At 43.1% G+C, this 22,311-nt stretch overlaps 1 protein-coding gene and 1 pseudogene across 5 annotated transcripts in view; both read right to left on the bottom strand.

The window, feature by feature from the left end:
• The window catches only part of LOC133747076 (zinc finger protein 260-like), a 313,614-nt gene that overhangs the window by 130,536 nt on the left and 160,767 nt on the right, over positions 1-22,311 (bottom strand). The gene's annotated exons all lie outside the window — the stretch shown is intronic.
• LOC133746710 (nucleus accumbens-associated protein 1-like) lies at positions 20,673-22,234 on the bottom strand (annotated as a pseudogene).

The following is a 22,311-nucleotide window of genomic DNA, read 5'->3' as shown; positions in this document are numbered from 1 at the left end:
TGGATTGGAAGTGGAGCGACCAGGACTAGAACCGGTGCCCATATGGAATGCCAGCACCACAGGCAGAGGATTAACCAAGTGAGCCATGATGCCGGCACCTTTCTGCATCTATTTAGATAATCATACACATGGTCTTCATTCTTCAATTTGCTAATATGATGTATCATATTTATTGATTTGTGCATGTTAAACAATCCTTGCATATAATAGATAAATCTTACTTGGTCTGGGTGAATGATCTTTCTGATGTGGTGTTGGATTCTATTTCATAGTAATTTGTTGAGGATTTCTGCATCTGTGCTCATCAGAGATATTGGTCTATAGTTCACTTTATTTATTGTATCTTTTTCTGATTTTATAATTAAGATCATGCTAACTGCTTAATAGGAGTTTGGGGGGAATCTCATCATTTCAGTTGGTTTAAACAGTTAACATTAATTGGGATTAGTCTATTTATTTGAGAGGCCAAGTTATAGACAGAGAGGGAAAGACAGAGAGAAAAGTCTTCCATCCACTGGTTCATGCCCCAAATCCATTCCAGCTGATGCTAATGTGCCCAGGAAAGCATCGCAGGGTGACATAAGTGTTTGAAACCTTCAACCTATGTGGGAGACCAGGATAAAACCCTTGGCTCCTGGCTTCTGGCTGGTCCAGCCTCAGATACTGCAGCCATTTGGGTGTGAACCAGAGAATGCAAGATTCTCTCTCTTTCTCTCTCTCCCTTCCCGTCTCTTTCTCCAACTCTGCCTCTAAAATAAATAGAGGGAAATCCTTGATGCAGCAAGATTAAGGCACCATCTGAAGTGCCAGCATCCCACATGGGTGCCAGTTTTTGTCCCATCTACCTCCCTGATGATGCACCTGGGAAAGTGGGGGAGAATGGTCTGGGTCTTTGGGTGCCTGCCTCCATGTTGGGTACCTGAAAGAAACTCCTGGCTCCTGGCTCAGCCTGGCCCAGCCTCAGCTGTTGCAGTCATTTGGGGAATGAACCAAGCAAAGAAGACCTCTCTCTCTCTCTCTCTGTAACTCTTTCAAAAGAGTAAAATATTTTTAAAAGGCCATGAATGAGAGAGAGAGAGAGAATAGAGATATTGAGAAATCTTCCAATTTCTGGTTTATTGCCTCAAATGACCACAAAGGCTGGGTCTGACCCTGAAACCAGCAGCCTGGAACCCCATCTGAGTCTCCTATTGGGGTGGCATGGCCCACCTACTTGGGCCATCCTCTACTGATGGAAGCATTAGAATTAACATTAGCAGGAAGCTGGATTTGAAGTGAGGCATTAGGCACCCAAATGAGCTCTCGTTTATTTTTAAATGAAAACTGTGTATGACGGTTATTATTGAAAGCTGAAAAGATTGTGAATGGGAGAGAGGGGACTTGTGTTTGGGGATTTAAGCCATGGAAATAGCCTCATGAACAACTGACAACCTTACTGTATTAATCATGTTAAAATATGTTCCAAAATCTGTATATATGAAATACACAAAACTTGCAGACCTTAAATACAATTAAAAAGATTTTTCCAGAAGAATTAAAGTTATTTAACCTAGGTCCTTTCTTCAGGAATAATGATCTTTTAAATTGAAAGTAGTTTATATATAAGAGTGGGAATAAGAGAGAGAGGAGATGTACAGTTCAGCACATGCTCAATCAGACTTACCCCAATGGTATTGTTAGAAATGTGCCAGGGGATTCCAGTTCAGTCCCATCAAGGTTGCATGTTTACCAGTGCAATCTCACTAGTCAAAGTGATCAGTTTCAGTTCATAATTGATCATAATGATAGGATTGTCAAAGGGATCAGATAAATAAGACTAGTGTCTGCATATACTAACTGATAGAATTAAAAAAGAGAAAATGATCCAACATGGGAAGCAGGATACACAGCAGACTCATAGAATGGCAGATGTCCTAAACAGCACTCTGGCCACAAAATCAGCCCTTAAGGTATTCGGATCTGGCTAAAAAGCCCAAGAGAGTATTTCAGGCATGGAAAGCCAAGAAACTGTGGCAAAAAAAAAAAAAAAATGGCCTAAGTGAAAGATCTCTGTGAGTGAGATCCCAGTGGGAAGAACGGAAGGGAGGAGAGAATTTCCCTTTTGACTGTAGCCTTGTCTAAATAAGATCGGAGTTGGTGAACTCAAGAGGCTTCCATAGCCTTGGCAGCTCATGACAAGGGCCTTGGGTGATTACTGACATCATAAATAAGAGTGTCAATCATTAAATCAACAACAGGAGTCACTGTGCACTTATTCCCCATGTAGGATCTCTGTCCTTAATGTGTTGTACTATGTGAATTAAGTGCATAACTAATACTCAAGCAGTACTCTATACTTTGTATGTCTGTGTGGGTGGAAACTGTTGAAATCTTTATTTAGTAAATACTAAGTAGATCTTCTGTATATAAACATAATTGAAAATGACTTGATGAAGAATGGGTTGGGAGAGGGAGTGGGAGATGGAATGGTTGCAAGTGGGAGGGAGGTTATGGGATGGAAAATCTATAATCCAAAAGCTGTACTTGAAAAACTTATATTTATTAAAAAAGTTTAAAATAGAATCATCAATTGAGTCATTAAAATGTCATCTACTGTTGTTTTGCATTTTTTTTTATTATTGGTGTGTTTGAATTGTATTTCCTAAGTTCACTGTTCAATTATATATCTTCATTTCTATACTGGATTTACCAATTATAAATAATTTTTATTTAAATAAACGGAGGGGCCAGCAATGTGGCATAGCAGGTAAGGGTGTCACCTGCAGTGCCGGCATTCCATATGGCTGCCAGTTCAAGAACTGGCTGCTCAACTTCTGATCCAGCTCCCTGCTGTGGTCTGGTAAAGCATTAGAAGATGGTCCAAGTCCTTGGGCTCCTGCACCCCTATGGGAGACCTGGAAGAAGCTCCTGGATCCTGGTTTCAGATAAACCCAGCTCCTGCTGTTGTGACCCATTTTGGAGAGAACCAGCAGGTGGAAAACTTCTCTCTTTCTCTCACTCTCCATCTCTGCCTCTGCTCTATGTAACTCTGTCTTTCATACAAAAAAATGTAAAAAAATAAAAACTGTAAATGAAAGTAACAATTTTCATGTATTTTACATACATGGTTTAAGAGAATAATGATATACCCTCTCTCTGTTAGTGTCTACCTCCCTCCTTTTTCCTTTCTTATTTCCTCTTATTATTACAATGACATGCTTTAAATTTAATTTAATATACAAACAGGGACAACCCTCCACTAATTAAAGAATTCAAGCAGTAACAACTTGTAAGTACAGAAAAGAAAAACACACACACACAAAAAATCAGTTTGCCTGTGATTTTCTGGTAAAAATTAATGGGAATTCCTCAGCAATTTGGCCAGTAATGGGTGGAAGAACAAGAATATCCAGTTCTGCTGTGGATAACTCAATACCATATCTTGCAACAGCCTCTTTGCTTTGGATTCCTTACCTATTTTTTGTGTATTTCACTATTTTTAATGAATTTAATGATGTTACATTTTGCTTCATGCTGGAAAATGGAATTCAGGTAACTAGAAGAATGGTCTTTTTAAATCAGGGCACAGGGTTGCGCTTTCTGGAATTCAAGGTTGTTTTTATAGTTTGGAGCACATTATCTGATAAGTCCATTGTTCATCTGCAATTCATCCTTTTTTTTTTTGGTTTTTAATTGATTTCTTGCTGTATCTCTTTCATTCATTATTTATTCTGAACAAAAAAACAACAGTTTTGACATACTATCCATTCTGATACACAAACACTCTACAAACTGCAGTATTATGGTTCAAAATCTACAGGCAACACTGACCAAGATGATGTATGTGTTTCTGAAAATGAAATTTAAGCTATTCATAGAAGAGAGGGATTTTAGTTTTCTGCAAAATGAGATTCCCTGCGATTTTCTGGTTAGAGTCATTCAGAACTCCTCCGAAATTTGGCCAGTTTTGGGAGGATGAAGCAAAACAAATCCATTCTTTTGTGGCTAACACAATATCAGATCTCGCAACAGCCTCTTTGCATTGGGCTTTCTTGTGTATATTTTGTGTATTCCACTATTTTTAATGAATTTTGTGATGTTACATTGTGTTTCATGCTGGGTAACGGAATTCAGGTAACTGGATGAATGGTCTTTTTAAATCAGGGCACAGGATTGTGCTTTCTGGAATTCCAGGTTTTAATACTTTTGGGCGCATCAACCAATAAGTCCATTATTCATCTGCAATTCCCTCCATGTCTTCTGGTTTTTAATTTGTTTGTTGCCACTTCTCTTTCATTCATTATTTATTCTGACTAAAGAATTAACATATTTGACGTCTTATATTTTCATATACAGGCACACTATAAAATGGAGTTTTATGGGTCAAAATCTACAGGCAACACTGACCAAGATGATGTTTGTGTTTGTGAAGATGAAAGTTAAGCCTTTCATAAAACAGAAGGACTTTAGTTTTCTGCAAAACGAGTTTGCCTGCAATGCTCTGGTTACACTCAAATGGAATTCCTCCACAATTTGGCCAGTTATGTGTGGATGAAATGAGAAAAATCTGGTTCTCCTGTGGCTAACTCAGTATCAGAACTTGCAACAGCCTCTTTGATTTGGGTTTTCTTGTGTACATTTCATGCAATTCACTATATTTAATGAATTTTATGATGTTCTATTGTGTTTCAAGCTGGAAAATGGAATTGGGCTTTCTGGAATTCAATGTTGGTTTTATAGGTTTGGGAGCATCAGTGGATAATTCTTTTGTTAATATGCAATTTTCTTGTTTTTTTTTCTTTTTTTGAATTTGTTGTCATATCTTTCTTTTGGTTTTTACTCGAACAAAAAATTAAAAAAAAAACAGTTTTGACGCAGTATCCATTATGATATACAAGCACACTGCAAACTGGGGTATTATGGATCAAAATTTACAGGCAACATTGACCAAGATGATGTTTGTGTTTAGAAGAGGAAAGTTAAGCCTTTGATAGGACAGAAGAATTTTACTTTTCTGCAAAATGAGTTTACCTGCGATTTTCTGGTTACAAAGAATCAGAATTCCTCAGGAATTTTACCATTTATCATGGCTCAAATGAGAACAATTTTGTTCCCATGTATTTCATGAATTGCACTATTTTTAATGAAATTAAGATGTTACATTGTGTTTCATGCTGGGTAACGGAATTCAGGTAACTGGGTGAATGATCGTTTTAAATCAGGGCACAGGTTTTGATTTTATGGAATTGCAGGTGGGTTTCATAGCTTTGGGTACATCAGCCAAAATTCCATTGTCCATCTGCAATTTTCTCATTTTTTTCTCATTTTGAATGTGTTTGTTGCCATTTCTCTTTCATTCATTTTTTATTAAAAACAAAAAAAACCTACAATTTTGACATTGTACAAATTTTGATATTTAAGCATACAACAAATGAGTTTTACGGATAAAAATCTACAGGCCACAGTGACCAAGATGATGATTGTGTTTGCGAAGATGAAAGTTAAGCCTTTCGTAGAACAGAAGCATTTTAGTTTTCTGCAAAACGAGTTTCCTGCATTTTTCTGCTTACAATCAATCAGAATTACTGGGCAATTTGGCCAGTTATGAGTGGATGAAATGAGAAAAATCTGGTTCTCCTGTGGATAATTCAATTTCAGCTCTTGCAACAGCCTCTTCGCTTTGGGCTTTCTTGCATATATTTCGTGTATTTCATTATTTTTAATGAATTTTGTGATGTAACATTTTGTTTCATGCTGGATAATGAAATTCAGGTAACTAGATGAATGGTCTTTTTAAATCAGGGCACAGCAGTGGGCTTTCTGGGATTCAAGGTTGGTTTAATTGTTTTGGGCACATTAGCTGATAATTTCATTGTTCATCTGAAATTCCCTCTATTTCTTCTGGTGTTAAATTTGTTTGTTGCCGTATCTCTTTCATTCGTTTTTTATTCTGACCAAAAAAACTAACAGTTTTGATGTAGTATTCATTTTTATATACAAGCACTCTAGAAACTGGAGTATTATGGTTCAAAATCTACTGGTAACACTGACTGAGATGATGTTTGTGATTGTGAAGATGAAATTTAAGCCTTTCATAGAACAGAAGCATTTTAGTTTTCAGCAAAATGAGTTTGCCTGCAATTTTCTCGTTACACTCAATTGGAATTCCTCAGCAATTTGGCCAGTTATGGGTGGATGAAATGAGAAAAATCCAGTTCCCCTGTGGCTAATTAAATATCAGATCTTGCAACAGCCTATTTGCTTTGGGCTTCCTGGTGTATACTTCATGTATTTCACTATTATTAATGAATTTCATGATGTAACATTGTGTTTCATGCTGGAAAATGGAATTCACGTGACTGAGTAAATGATTTTTTTAATCAGGGCACAGGATTGGGCTTTCTGGAATTCAATGTTGGTTTTATAGTTTGGGGTGCATCAGCTGATAATTCCATTGCCAATTTGCAATTTCCTCCTTTTTTCTGATTTTGAATTTTTTTTTTTTTTTTTTTTTTTGCTATATCTCTTAGGATCGGTTTTTATTCTGAACAAGCACAACAACAAAACAACAGTTTTGACGTAGTATCAGTTATGGTATGCAAGCACTCTGCAAACTGGGGTATAATGGTTCAAAATCTACAGGCAACACTGACCAAGATGATGTTTGTGTTTAGAAGAGGAAAGTTAAGCCTTTGATAGGACAGAAGAATTTTACTTTTCTGCAAAATGAGTTTGCTTGCGATTTTCTGGTTATAAAGATTCAGAATTCCTCAGGAATTTCACCATTTATCATGGCTCAAATGAGAACAATCTTGTTCTCATGTGGCTTATTCAATATCAGATCTTGCAGCAGCCTCTTGCTTTGGGCTTTCTAGCATATATTTTGTGAATTTCACTATTTTTAATAAAATTCAGATGCTACATTGTGTTTCGTGCTGGGTAACGGAATTCAGGTAACTGGGTGAATGATCTTTTTAAATCAGGGTACAGGATTTGGTTTTCTGGAATTCCAGGTGGGTTTCATAGCTTTGGGAGAATCAGCCAATAATATCATTGTCCATCTCAATTCCCTCATTTTTTTCTCATTTTGAATGTGTTTGTTGCCATTTCACTTTCATTTGTTTATTATTCTGAATAAAAAAATTCCTACAATTTTGACATCGTACAAATTTTGATTTTTGAGCATACAACAAACTGGAGTTTTGTGGATCAAAATCTACAGGCCACACTGACCAAGATGATGATTCTGTTTGTGAAGAACACAGTAGAAAATTATTCAAGCCATTCAGGTTTTGTAATTAAGCAGTTTAGTGGCTTTAAAAATAAGACAGACTGCTTTACTTGAGATGCTAAGTTCTTTGCCAGAACACATATGGAGAGGAGCCTTGGGAACTAAATCTAAACATGGATGAGGCCATGGACAGCCTTCAATGATGAAAAGAGAGGGAAGTCCCTAGCAACACATGAACCTATAGCATTTACTAAGTGCTTTCTCTGAATCTTGGCTTTATAATTTTAATTAAAATACACTAGTGGAGACAAATTTGAATAAAAAATGATTCATCGGCCGGCGCCGTGGCTCAACAGGCTAATCCTCCACCTTGCGGCACCGGCACACTGGGTTCTAGTCCCGGTCGGGGCACCGATCCTGTCCCGGTTGCCCCTCTTCCAGGCCAGCTCTCTGCTGTGGCCAGGGAGTGCAGTGGAGGATGGCCCAAGTGCTTGGGCCCTGCACCCCATGGGAGACCAGGAGAAGCACCTGGCTCCTGCCATTGGAACAGCGCGGTGCGCCGGCCGCAGCGCGCCTACCGCGGCGGCCATTGGAGGGTGAACCAACGGCAAAAGGAAGACCTTTCTCTCTGTCTCTCTCTCTCTCACTGTCCACTCTGCCTGTCAAAAAAAAAAAAATGATTCATCATAATCTGTATTTGTATCATTTATTTTTGTATTTTATAGTTTTATTGAAAAAAAAAACACAACCAAACAGTTGAAAGGATAGTTTTCAAGAACTGACACTTGAGGCTGGTGTTGGTAAACAGTAGGTTAAGTGGTTGTTTGCAACATTGGCATCCCATATCAGAGTGCTGGTCTGAGTCCCAGCTGTTCCCTTTCCTAACCAGCTTCCTGCTAACATGCCTAGGAAAGCAGCCAAAGATGGCTCAAGTCCTTGGGCCTCTGCCACCCATGTGGGACACCTGGATGGGGCTCCTGATTCCTTGCTGTGGTCTTCCCCAACCCTGGGCATTGCAGCCACTTGGGGAGTGAGCCAGTAGATAAATCTCTCCCTCTCCCTCTCCCTCTCCCTCTCTCTCGCTTTCCTTCTCTGTTCACTCTACCTTTCAACAAATAAATTTTTTATTAAAAAAATTTTTCTTATTACACTGTGCAACAGAAATGTTTGAGCCAAGTAGTAAAAATGCTGAGCCAGCTCCCAACCCCACTTCCTGTTTGGTGTGGCTATCAGAGATTTACCCACCTCCCCCCTTCCACCTTGGTTGCTATTTCTTTTAACTAACCTGGCTCCCATGGCACCTGAGTGTGTGACTCTGCATAGTTGCCATAGTCCCTCCATTTTCATTATCCATGTGTAGAGAGATTAATTGTAATCTTAGTAGACAGACCAATCTGAAGTTGTCAAATTTGTAAAGATAACTGCCTAGTACTTTTTGAAAGAGATACCTTTACTGCTTGGTTAACAATCAGTGTTGCACATTATGATTTTATGAGGTCTGCATTACAGCCTGATTACCCAAATATTCAATGGTCAATGAGGAAATGTCTCCTTCCATTTTATTCAAATATTTTTTGTGTGTCTCTTGGGTGACAATGCAATGATGATATACTTTCTGAAACTATACACTTGGGAAAGGAAACACTGAAATAAGAACAATTCCTCTGAAATAAACTCACACCTTTGTTGGCTTTTATAATTTCAATTTAATAACTTTTAAAAATTAGAGAAGGAGAGAGAGAAAGAGGCAGGTAGTTGACTCTGCAAATGCCTGCAATGGCCAGGGCTGGGCCATGGCTGAAGCCAGGAGTCATGAGCTCAATCCAGGTCTATCCTGGGTGGCAGGAACTCAATTACTTGGACCATCACTGCTACCTCCTAGCAAGAAGTTGGAGTCAGAAGCCAGATCCAGGAATACAAACTCAAGTACTCCACTATGGGTCCTAGTTTTTTTAAATGGCATCTTATACCACTAGGCTAAAACACCTGCCCTGATCCAATTTACTAATTTAAATGAGTAGATTTACCCTTCCCTGAGTTGTTTGTATTTCAGATAAGAAAACTCAGCTTATAATAATTTTTATTAAAACACAGTTTAATCTCAAAAACACATCTTTAACATCAATTTTTTGATTTTTTTATTACTGCTTATATTTTTAAAAATTTCTATTATGTATATTAAGGGAACAGTATTTTTCACTGGTCTTTACTTGCTACTGCCACTAAACAACAAAAAGGATTACAGTAGGACCAATTGGCCAAGTGGCCCCAGCTTGAATCTGACCTGAATAACCAGTGCATTATGAAAGGCATGTACTGTGCTCTATAAAGGTTGTTTTATAACCTGATAGGTTTTATGTACATTTTATAATGTGAATTCAAGGAAAGTTTTAAAAGTTACTTGAGGGGCTAGCACTGTGGTATAGTGGGTAAAGCTGCCGCCTGCAGTGCTGGCATCCCATACGGATGCCGGTTTGAGTCCCGACTGCTCCACTTCTGATCCAGCTCTCTGCTATGGCTTATGTAAGCAGTAGAAGATGGCCAAAGTTTTTGGGTCCCTGTACCTTCGCTTGGCTCCTGGCTTCAGATCAGCACAGCTCTGGCCATTCCAGCCAATTGGGGAGTGAACCAGCATATAGAAGACCTCTCTCTCTCTCTCTCTCTCCGGCCAATTGGGGAGTGAACCAGCATATAGAAGACCTCTCTCTCTCTCTCTCTCTCTCTCTCTCTCTCTCTCTCTCTCTCAGGCTTTCTCTGTGTAACTCTTTCAAAAAACAAATAAATATTTTTAAAAAGTTACTTGACACTTTATGCTGTTGTACCAAGGACTGTATTATACTAATTAAATACATAATTGGGAGAGAATATAAATTAAAGACAACCTCTCCCCTTCCTTTTCAAGTAAATAGAAATTAGAGCAGCAGCAATCGAAGAAGTTACACAATATCTTGAAAGTAGATTCCAGTCTTCACTGGAATATGAGTAGAGGTAGGTCTGATCTTTTTCCTGTATTTTTTTTTCTTCCTGCATATTTCCTTTTTTCTCCCTGGGAGTTAGGCCTTCAAGATGAACCCTTGTCTGTTCTCATGAGGAAGAAAGGCTTTCCTCAGCCGTCCTGTCCCCTGGAGCCTTGGCAACCTGGCTCTGGCATCAACTTTATGCTCGCCTGTTACCCTTCCTTCCTATAAACCCCAGGGACATCTCTTGGTGCCTTTCCACAGAAAGAGCTTCTACACCTCCTACAGTACACTGTCAGGTAATTTCCATCAGGTTTTAGCATTACAGTATGTGCAGTAAAGAAAACAGCTGACATGAAATACACTGAACAACTGATAACTGGTCACATTGGCCTTTTCCTACAGCTAAAAGAGGCTGAGATTAATATAGACCAACTTTACCCCTTCATCCTGTGAAAGGGAATTATTCATCATCAATCTTGCTGCCAAACAACCTTCCTTGGGTTTGTGATATGCTGGGAAAGAAAAAAACACATAGACTCTGACCCATAGAGTATACACAAGAAAACAATTACATCGATTAAATTTACTATTTACTTACTATTTCTTTAATGTTACTATACCATGCTCTTAATTCTTTAATTCTACTTATCCACTGACTTTTATCTTGAGAAAGAACGCAAAGAAATAACTGTCAAGAAAAAAAGAAAATCTTCATAAAAATCATAATAAAATGTGAAAATAGGCCAAATTCAATCATCTAAAAGTTGAAAAGAGCTATGATATTTATGATGTCTCATATTCATATCATCAATATTATTCTGAATAATTTATATTTGGGGATATTTTATAAATACATTATTCCAAGATGCAAGAAATGAACAATCACGCTAAAAAGCAAGATGTAAAAAACTACATTATTAAATGGAATCAAAACCCTCTCCACATTTATATTAATAAAAATTATTAAGGTTTGAATCATACTTGAGTATGATTCCAATCTTAGTTGAAGTGGCAGGGATTATTAAGAAGCACAACTCTATGTGTAGGCTCTGTTTTAAAACAAACAGGTAAAGAGTAGAGAAAAACAGTCTGCAACATGATGTGATTCCTCTTACAACAACAAAAATGTAATTTATAACTGGCAATCAGCTTAGAAAACAAGCAATCTTAAAAAGACAAATCTTATTTAATTCAGTGTAATAAACATTAAAATAAATCTGGATTTGTGTTTATTTTTAGCTAATGAAGAATACTAAAAGTTAAACAACAGGGATTGGGGGTGGTATACAAATTTTTGTATACAAATATTCTAGCAGCAGGTCTCCTGCCTTTACTGCCTCCATATAACAGAAGAAAAATGTATTTTAGTTATTCAATCTAGATTATTAAATCTAAAACTGTCTCACATATCATGCATTTCTTACTTTTACCTGCACAGACACAGTATGCTCAATTTATGCAGATAATCCTAAAATCTTTGAGTAGAAGTTGTTCTAAAAACCAGTATAAATCCCAATTAATTCATTGTTGGAGAACAAAAGGGAGTACTATTTCAAAGCAATTAAAAAATAGCTGCTGATCATTTCCAGTTTAGGTAACCAAAGGTTCTTCCCTTCCAAAGACACTAACCCAATCTCCTTCTATTTCTCATTGTTGCCTTGACTTTTTTGTGCTTTTAAACAAAAGAAAGATCCTTCTGATCCTCTATTTATGAAAAGAGAGGATGATGAAATTAAGGCACTTGATACAGTAAGAACCTGAAAGCTAATTGCCCCCTCCCTTTCCTGCCCAGCTCAAGAGTTTCTGCAAATATTTTGGAGAACATAAAAGTGTTGCTCTGATTTTTGCACCATCCAAAGAAGAAAAGATGGTTATTGCAAATGATTGCTTTATCATCACCAGTTACTCAGGACTAAAGGTGGCTCAATCTCATTAGTAAATGTTCTGTGAAAGATAAACATGAAAGGCCAAATGATTAGGAGTGAAGTCTCTTGGAAAATTCAGCGATCCCCTTCATGGGTAATCTTCCAGGGCATCAGGTAATGTGTTGATCTAGTGCAATCACAAACTGTAAATAAATATTTTCTTCTTATCTTCCAGCAAATGCTGCAGAACCGGCTGCTTCTCAGCTGCCCATGAATCCCCTTCTGCCCTTGTTGCCAAGTAACTGTTGTTTACAAGTTATTCCTCCAATTATTTCCTACAGAAAAGAAACCAATGCATGGGAATCCCTTTGCTAGAATTCTTCTGCTTCAAGAGGAATTCTACAGAAAATTAATTTTAAACTAGTCTAAGAAATGCAATTTTTAAAATGTGTATATTTAGTTTTGCACTGTTTATGAATCCATGGCTGTCTTTTGGGAGACAGTTCTTCTGTAGATTTAATGAATATGTATGAAAAAGAATGTATGAAAAGTTTGGAGAAGGATATCCAACAAAGAATTTTTTTTTGACAGGCAGAGTGGACAGTGAGAGAGAGATACAGAGAGAAAGCTATAATTATGCCAGCAACTGAAATTCATAATGTCTAAGGAGGCTATTCCATCTCCACCAAAATGCTGGTAGTATAGTTCAGTGAATAAACAAAAAACTGAATATTAATATAAATAGTTGACTCCAAATAAATACTTGACTGCCAAAGACATATTTCCTCAAAAAATGTGCAAGAAAAGATGAATTGTTGATTACACTGATTTCTCACATGAAATATTCATGTAGATAAGCCTGTTTCTCTTTAATGTTAGGCTGGGCAGTTAAGTATAATAAGACTACTTTCTTTAGCTGTTACTGCTATTCACTATTGAAATCTCTGCAACTTCTTTCTACATGATCAGTTTTAAAATTTTAATAGGTGAGGGTAAATTTGAAAAAAATATCAAAAGGTTAAAAAGCCTCACTGTAAAAACTGCTAAGGCAAGCCTGAATACCTTGTAGTACCTATTGCTGAGTAAACAACTGAAATATGCCTTCCAGGCATGCAGGCACCAGGGGCCCAACACCTGTGCCTCATTAATATACAAGTAAATCTCCTCTACTTGGAAACAATTGGAAATTCATTGTCGCAAACTATTTACTGAGTTTGAATAAAGGAATTAGAGCTATATCCCCTGCATTTTGTACCAAACCAAACATTAAGAATCCTTTGTCAACAGTGGAGGCAAGTAAGATCAGTTTTTTGAATTTTCTCTCAAATTTCATCTTACCACAAATAAACATATAATTTAAAATTTATCATCAGTGCTGAAACCCTGGCAACAACATCTTGAGAGATTTGCTGAAAGGAAAGCCACTGAAACCTCTAGTCATCCTATACACATGTGCGTTCAGTCATTACCCACCAGACCCTATCATCTGAGGAAAAGACAATCTTGCATACTATGCTAACAGCCATGAATGTAACCAACTGATCACTTGAAGCTCAAAAATCTGACCATGGGAAAGACGCATCTTTCCCAAAGTGCTCCAGAAGTGCAACCAAAGACAATGGCCGCTCCCTACTGGCGGCAGCAGAATTTCCAGCCTTAACCTGACATCTATCCTCAATCATATCTGTTCCGCCGACAGGGACACACGTTCTAACCCCATGCTGAAACTCATGCATTTCCAGCACCACTCCACAAAAATTTCTTATTGTCATCACTCTGTTAGCAAGAAAAAACACTGCATTTTAGTTTTAATTTGCATTTATTAGTGAAACTGCAAAATGCTTATGCTTTTGGAGTCATTTTATCTCATCTTTTGAAAACTTCCTTTCTTGTCCTTTGCTCATTTTAGGAAGTACAGGATAATAGTTAAGAGCATGGAAAACAGTCACACTCCAGAATCAACAAAACCAGTCTTAGAGTTAGGAAGAGTACACAATGTACTAGTTGTTCCAGCATGAACAAGTTACTTAGCCTCCCATGTGAACTGCAGTAATAACAGCATCTTAATTTCTTCATCTGTGAAATGGAGTGATAGCATCGATTCAAAGAATTATAATGAAAGTAAAAAGAATACATGAAAAGTTTGGAGAAGGATATCCAACAAAGAATGTTTTTAAAAATTAATATTGGTGATGGGGGCTGGCATTGTGACAAAGCAGGTAAAGCCATGACCTGCAATGCCAGCATCCCTTATGGGTGGCACTTCTTGTCCTGGCTGTTCTGTGTCAGCTACAGCTCCCTGCTGATGGCCTGAGAAGGCGAAGAAGATGGCCTAAGTGTTTGGGCCACTGCACCCATGCAGCAGACCTGGAAGAAGCTCCTGGCTCCTGGCTTCAGCCTGGCCCTACCTGGCCTTGTGGCCATTTGGGGAGTGAGCCACCCAATGGAGGATCTCTTTCTCCCTCTCTCTCTCCCTCTCTCTGTAACTCTGCCTTTCAAATAAACAAAATCTTTTTAAAATTAACATTGTTTTTAATAATAATTGTAATATTGCTTTTATTTTAGTATGCCTTAATGATCAAGAAGAAAGTTTTTCACACATCAAAGACATCAAAAATTTATCAGCCAGAACTTTTTTTTTATCAAACTGTTTAGATTTTTAAAACATTGAAAATTTTTAATTCATGTATAATTTAGTTGTAACTTTATTTTCTCTTGTTGCTTTTTCCATTGTTAAGAAAACTTTAGTCACTATAAGGTCAAAAAAATAGTCACTGAAATCTTGGCTTGTTTTCTTTTTAAACCATCTTACTTCATTTGTGTAACTTATAGCACGTTAAATATGTTCTACTTCTTCTTCTTTTTTTTTTTTTTTTTTTTTTTGACAAGCAGAGTGGACAGTAGAGAGAGAGACAGAGAGAAAGGTCTTCCTTTTTGCCGTTGGTTCACCCTCCAATGGCCACCGCGGTAGGCGCGCTGCGGCCAGCGCACCGCGCTGTTCCGATGGCAGGAGCCAGGTGCTTCTCCTGGTCTCCCATGGGGTGCAGGGCCCAAGCACTTGGGCCATCCTCCACTGCACTCCCTGGCCACAGCAGAGAGCTGGCCTGGAAGAGGGGCAACCGGGACAGGATCGGTGCCCTGACCGGGACTAGAACCCGGTGTGCCGGTGCCACAAAGCAGAGGATTAGCCTATTGAGCCGCGGCGCCGGCCAAATATGTTCTACTTCTAAACAGTTTCATGTACATTCAAATCTCATACTGCTGAAATTTTGTTTTCATCTAGTTTTTGGCTATAATCTGAGACAGGATAAGCAATGGGCACATATGCACATCAGAGGAACACATCTCAGAAATGCATGAATACCTGTAGGTCTAGGAACAATCAGAACAAAAACACAGATTTCAAAAGTATTTTGAGTCCAACAGAAATTCATGAGAGATCTTGCAGTGCTATGGCCTGAAAACACCAATAATTCTGGATACCACGGGAATATGAAGGACTCCTTCAATCTTCCAAAATCAAGATCCATTCACAGGTACCAAGAACTGTGGAGTACAGGGAGGCACAGCTGGTGGCTGGATTCATTGCCATCTTGTTAAGTTAAGCAGGCTTTTAAGGTCAAGTTGCATACTGCTAATGTAATGAAAGATAATTATCTGTTAGCTTAAATAACACCCTGTACCTTGATACAGAGAAAGACTAAGGTATGTGAATTGGAAACATTATCTCTGAAATTTACAATCATTTAAATGTATTCATGGGTACTTAAGTTCTGATTAAGGCATAACAATCTCACATTGATGAAGAGCTCTAATAACAGAGGAGCAGAAAGGCCGCAAGACAATCTACTCACTGTCTTTTCGTCCCATGGAATAGTATTTCATCAATAAATTGTGACACGTGGTAAATAAACATTAATTAAGTGCCTACTATGCCCTTAGATTCATAGTGTTTTGTTGTTTTTTTTTTTTTTTTTTTTTAGGAAGAAGTGAAGGGAGTGGAACAATGGATGTGCAAATTTGATTGATACAAAGCACTCTGGTAGGTATAGAGGAGGGAAAAATGGTTTCATACTTCAAAATTAAAACTGAGGCTATAAAATAATTGCAGCACCTGTGGAACTGAAATACTAGCACCAAGCGATTAGAGGTTACGAGAACCCCGGAAAGAAAAATGCTGAAAGGTTTAGCACTTCTGGGGAGCTAGGCCCAAATGAAAGCTTCTTACATCACAAAATGAATAGTGGGCCTTCTCCTGAACTTCAGTAACACATGTGAAAAAATGGGGAATATCAAGGAGAGAGCTGTGGAATTTTTCAGTTCATTAACAAAATAAAAAGATATTGCTAAATTTTGTTTCATATAAAAACATATATATGAGTACTTCAAAAAGTTCATGGAAAATAGTATTAAAAGACAAATTTAGGGACCAGTGTGGCGTAGCAGGTAAAGCTGGCACCTGTGACACAGGCATCCCCTATGAGAGCTGGTTCATGTCCTGGTTGCTCCACTTCCAATCCAGATCCCTGCCAACGTGCTTGGGGAAGCAGCGGAGGATGGCCCAAGTATTTGGGCCCCCGTAGCCATGTGGGAGACCAGGAAGAAGCTCCTGGCTCTTGGTTACAGCCTGGCCCAAAAATGGGCATTGCAGTCATCTGGGAAGTGAACCAGCAGATGGAAGATTCTCTCTCCAACTTTTTCAAATAAGTAAATAAAGTAAATAAATATTTTTTTTTGTTTTAAAAGGACAAGTTTATTTCAGTGCAAACATTTCAAAATTCATGCATAGTTCTTTCTTAAGACACATTTTTCATGAATTTTTTGAATACTCACAATAGAGGTATGTGGAGAGAAGGAGTGTGTGGGTGGGAGGGAGGGAAGAAGAGAGAGAGAGAGCACAAATAAATAGCAAAACTCTAACAATGATGTCATTACAATGTCAAAAAACCTGTTTATGAAAAAATATTTTCCATAATTCACCTCTACCCTCTACAATAACCCTCTGAGAGAGTGTTTTTAATCTTCCTTTCCAAATGAGGAATCTAAGGTTCAGAAGAAAACTAAATAACTGGTGGAGAGAAAAAAGGAATGAGAATTAGAAAACACACCTCCCTGGAATAAGATGGAAGGCAAGAGACACTAAAAGGACACATGATACTCCAGATATTATGGGCAAAATTGCTTCTAGCAACAAGGCAAGGTTGAAATCTGTGGTTTCTTCCCCAAATTTTTCATTTTTGAGTACCACAATTAAGGACATGGAGATGAGTTTTCACCAGTTGCAATCAGAAGGTAGGTTAACAACAGCTGTTGTGACGGTTCATAACCTGGGTCACTTAGGTGTACAAAAGCCTTGAATGGACTAGTTTAGAGGCATGGGCATTGAAGGATTCCTTTTAAAGGTTGGACTGCCATCTAGTGGTAACTATTCTACCTTGCAGGCACTGGATCCCTGAAAACAATCAGCACCCAAGTTGGGAGAGGCACCCTATCTAGGTTTCATCTCCACACTGATGTTAATGGACCAGAGGCTGTCGTGAGCCACTGTGTTGAGAAGGACTCTGAACCTATCCCTGTCCTCAGAAAGGAACACTGTGCCTGACTAATAACAACGGCCATGAATGTCATCATGATTTCTCAGGGAATCAAACTTTAACAGCAGCGAGAATTCCTGCTTAGATAGCGCCATGTCCCGCAATAGTTTTCTCTGACATGGAAATGCACTAGACTATGCAATGAATACATATAAATAGTAAGTACATGTAGCTGATTACAGAGGAATATCTATTTCTAATCATATTAATGTCATATTTTCCAAAGATATGAACATAAATTGTCATGAGACTTGAATTTTTTTCTCTTACAAAGGCGTTTAGTTTATTCTATCACGGACACTCTGGGGTTCACATTTCCTGACGACGCTCCTCGTTTACAGAAGTTCATGTGCAATCTCACCTCCGGGCCCGAGGAGGGGGCGAGAAGGGAGGGCCTTGGCATTTCACGTGGGGCCAGGTGTCGGGGCGATTGGCCCTGCGTGAAAAGGGGCTTGGGGGCCCGGGTGAGGAAAGGGAGCGCAGGTAGGGGAAGACCCTACAGTCTTTTTTATTTTTTCTTTCAATTTTTTTTTTAATGTCCGTGGATGATTCTCCCCTGTTTGCATTCCTTCCTGGCTGCCCAGGGTGAGCAACCATGGGGTGCAGGGCAGGGCAAGGAGGGACAGCAGCTGGCCGCCCAGGGGCTCCTGGGCTAAGGCACAGCCCGGTCTTTGGCTCTCCTGGTGGGTAGTCCCCTCTCAGTCCCAGGAGCCAGGGGCCACCTCCCGGGATCCCTGAAGACCACTGGGCTCTGCCACCTGGCCCGGGTACAGCGGAGTGCCCCCACCGTGGGAAAAGGTGGAGAGGGAGGAGACCCTGGCTCCAGAGAGCCAGTCTCCCCTACTCAGGCCTGTGAGGCCTGGGCACACCTGGGCATGCCCACTGTCTTCTGAGGGTCTGGCTGGAGCCCCCTGCCTGCCCCCGGCCCCAGCTGCTTGCTAAGTGTCACCAGGATATTGTGCTTTGGGGTCGGCGCTGGGGTGGGGGTGGCGTGAACTAAGATGTTTGCGCTTTAGCAGAGGGTGCCGACTACCCCGCACCACAAACACCCTCGGGTTGGCTGGGGGCTAAGGCGCGGGCCGGGCTAAGAGAAAAGAGCGCCATGACTCCCCCCAAAGCAGGCTGGCGGCACGCTGTTGGAAGGGTCCAGTGAGGGGTGACCCCCTCCGGCCCCCCCACCAGAACCTCCCCTAAAAAGACTCCTCTGGAAAGCAAGATCTTTGGGTACAAGGGGCACACAGAAGTCAGAGGCAGGGGGCAGAAAGGCCGGGTAATGGGGGCGGGGAGAACACTCTGTGTGCGCATGTGCAGGTACAAACACCTGCTTACACACACTCGTGTACACACACCCACTTATGCACACTCACGTACACACACACTTGCCCTGAGCGAGGAGAAGGAGAGGAATGGTGAGAGAAAAAACTTTGCCAGCGGCCCAAGTGGACCCTGCTCTGCCCCTGGGGTAACCAGGCTCACCCAACCAGCCAAGGCCAGGACCTTCCTTGAACTACAGCAGTGGGGGGGGGAGTTGAGGGAGGGAGGGGAGAGGGTCAGACCCATGGGACCCGTGTCAGGAACACACAGGCACACTCCACGCACACTCTGCCTGCCTGCCCAGTACATGCCCCCCCAGTATCCTGCCTTCCACTTGCGTCCCACCCCCACCAGGGACCTGGAGATGGGGGGGTGGGGTCATACCCAGTCCCGGTGGTTTGAAAAATAAAAGAAAATCTTACACTTCAATATTTCATTCGCTAAAAAATGTTTTAAAAAGTTATGTACACAGGTAGGGGCTGGGGGCCCTGTCCAGGGGTGGGGTGGCAGCAGGGCAGGGGCGGGGAGTGGAGGGCAGGGCAGCAACCTTGCCCCTCCCAGCCTACTCCCCCCATGCCCACCCTGGTCCAATTCTGCCTCTTTACCTTCATTCAATTTGCATGGACATGCGCACACACAGACATACACACACTCACACACACATTCCGCTAGCCTGAGGTGGGCGCCCCAAGAGCCTCCTTGGCTGAGGATCTCCCTCCCTTGGGCTCCAGGTGATGGGGGAGGGGCAAACAGGCTAGATGGAGGGGTAAGAGCAGGGTGCTGGGCTGCCACCCCCAGCCCCCAGGCACAGGGACTGAGAAAGAGGCAGGGAGGCGGTTTTTGGAGGCCTGGAAGCACTGGGGGATGGGGAGGGGTCCTGAGAGCCCCCCTCGAGTCCCAGCGGAGTCTGAAGAAGGACTTCCGCCAGGCAGGCTCCTGCCCTGTGCCTGAATTAGTGAGTGAGGGGGCACAACGCTTGGGGTGAGGGAAGGGGGGAACTGTGTGTGGAAGAAGGAAACCCGGGCCTGCCCCCCACCCACCTGCCCACCCTTGCTGACTTCTCCTGGCCTCTCACAATGGGGAAGGAGCTGGGACAGGGGAGGGGGGCCCAGGAGCATGCAGTGCCCCCCCCGCGGGGCCTGGGGAGGGACAGACAGTAGCTGCTGACCAAGGTGTGTGTGACAGGACATGGGGGTGGGGGGAGTGTGACAGCCCCCCCCGGGTTGAGTGGGGGAGTGTGACGGCCCTCCCGGTTGGAGTGGGGGAGTGTGACAGCCCTCCCGGGTGGGGTCAGGTGTGTGACAGCCCCCCTGGTGGGGTGGGGTGTGTGACGGCCCCCCTGGGTGGGGTGGGGGAGTGTGATGGCCCCCTGGGTGGGGTGGGGGGAGTGTGATGCCCCCCCTGGGTGGGGTGGGGGAGTGTGACAAGACAGAAGGGTGGAGTGGGGGAGTGTGACGGCCCCCCCAGGTGGGGGGAATGTGACAGGACATTGGGGTGGCGTGGTTGGAGTGTGATGGGCCCCCAGGTGGGGGGAGTGTGACAGGACATGGGGGTGGTGTGGTTGGAGTGTGACGGCCCTCCCGGGTGGGGTGGGGGAGTATGATGGCCTCCCTGGGTGGGGTGGGGGGAGTGTGACAGCCCTCCCGGGTGGGGTGGGGGAGTGTGACGGCCCCCCTGGGTGAGGTAGGGGGAGTGTGATGGCCCTCCTGGGTGGGGTATGTGGGCACAGTTACTGCAGGGCCTCCGCGGAGGGGCCACCTTGCCCCATAGCTGGCCAGCTGGAAGCCGTACTCCCTGCCTGTCACCTCCAGCTCCATCTTGCCTGAGTCCCTGATGCAGGTGGTGTAGGGTCACCCTCAGGTGAGCAGCTTTAGCTTGGGCATCCAGCTCTGGCGCACAATCCGGCATGCGTCGGGGCACACGCCGGCCGCGATGGTGTTCCTCTCGCTCTCCTTGAAGTTCCGGCAGTGGTACTGGACAGCGTGGAGAGCGCGGCTGTCCAGCGGTTTCTGGTGCCACAGCTGTGGGCCAGTGCGTTCAGGTCAAAGGAGGCGGCGATGAGCGACCATGGCAAGACCTTGTGCCGGGTTCCTGAGCTGCGCCCTCTGATGCACACCTTGGCACCTGCCACCTCGTCCTGGAGCTTGGGATGACAACGGGTGCCGATCTGGTCGATGAGCTGGGCCGGGAGCGACGCCAATCTTGCCACACCCGGATCCGACTGTAGGTTCCGGGAGGGCCTCAACCTTCTCAGCTGTCGGGCCCACATTCATCGCGCTGTGCACGGTGTACCTGTTGCAGATCTGCCGGCACTGCTCGTCCTAGCCTTCCTCCCCCATGTCCTCCTCCTTGTGGTAGAAGCTGGGCTGTCGCTGGTGTAGGCGCTCCAGGTGCCCGGGCTCCTGCGCTCTGACATGCTGGGCCCACTCCCCACGCCCGCAGCTGCTGCCACCACCCCGCTGGCTGGCTGCCCTGCCCCACCCCCATGGCCAAGGCCACCCTGGTGGGGGCCTGCTGTGGGGGCTGCCTGTTGGCCGCCAGGTCCAGCACGGAGAACTTGGCCATCTTGCGGCTACCACCACTGCTGCCGCAGCCCCCGGCCTCCTTGGGGCCACCGTCCCACAGTCGTTTGGCCTCAGGCATGCACTGCACTGAGTCCGACTCCTGCTGCTCCGTCCTGACCCGCGACACGAGGGGCAGCGGCGAGCTGCAGGCCGGCCAGCTGGAAGTCTGCACCACAGGGCTCTGCGGCTCGGACTAGGGCGCCCCTCGGCGTGCAGGCCCTGGGAGATGCCACTCCAGGAGCTCACCTTCAGGAAGAACTTGGCCCCTTTCTCCAGGATTTCCTGGATCTGCAGGAAGCCAGCTGTGTCCATGAGCAGGAACTGGTCCCCCATGTTCGTGCTCAGCGGCCCGTGTAGCAGCTCAGGGTCTGCTGGAACGACAGTGGCTGCATGGCCGCCGGCAGGTCCACCGCGGCGCTGCGGCTGCTGTTGAATAGGAGTAGGAGCTGCAGGCGGCCAGCGCGGCCTGACCACTGACCACCACCGACACGTCACAGGGCAGCCCTGCAGCCGCTGTTCGCTGAGGCACTCCAAGATGCCGTGGCCGAAGATGGGGATCTCCATCTGCAGGCTCTGCTCCATGGTGGGGCTGCACCGTGGCAACTGAGGCCTGGCCTGAGCCCTGGGCATGCCCCCTGCGCAGGGGCCTCGGCCTCCACCTCCAAGGCCTCCATGGCCTCCATGGCCTCCATGGCCTCCATGGCCTCCGCCTCAGCAGCAGTGGCAATTGCGGCGGCCACTCACTGTTAAATTTAATTGTTTTAAAAAATGATGTACACCCAGCGCCGTGGCTCAGTAGGCTAA

Source organism: Lepus europaeus, chromosome 18 (genome assembly GCF_033115175.1).
Source record: "Lepus europaeus isolate LE1 chromosome 18, mLepTim1.pri, whole genome shotgun sequence".
Classification (NCBI taxonomy): Eukaryota; Metazoa; Chordata; class Mammalia; order Lagomorpha; family Leporidae; genus Lepus; species Lepus europaeus.
This window is presented reverse-complemented; position numbering and strand designations above follow the sequence as displayed.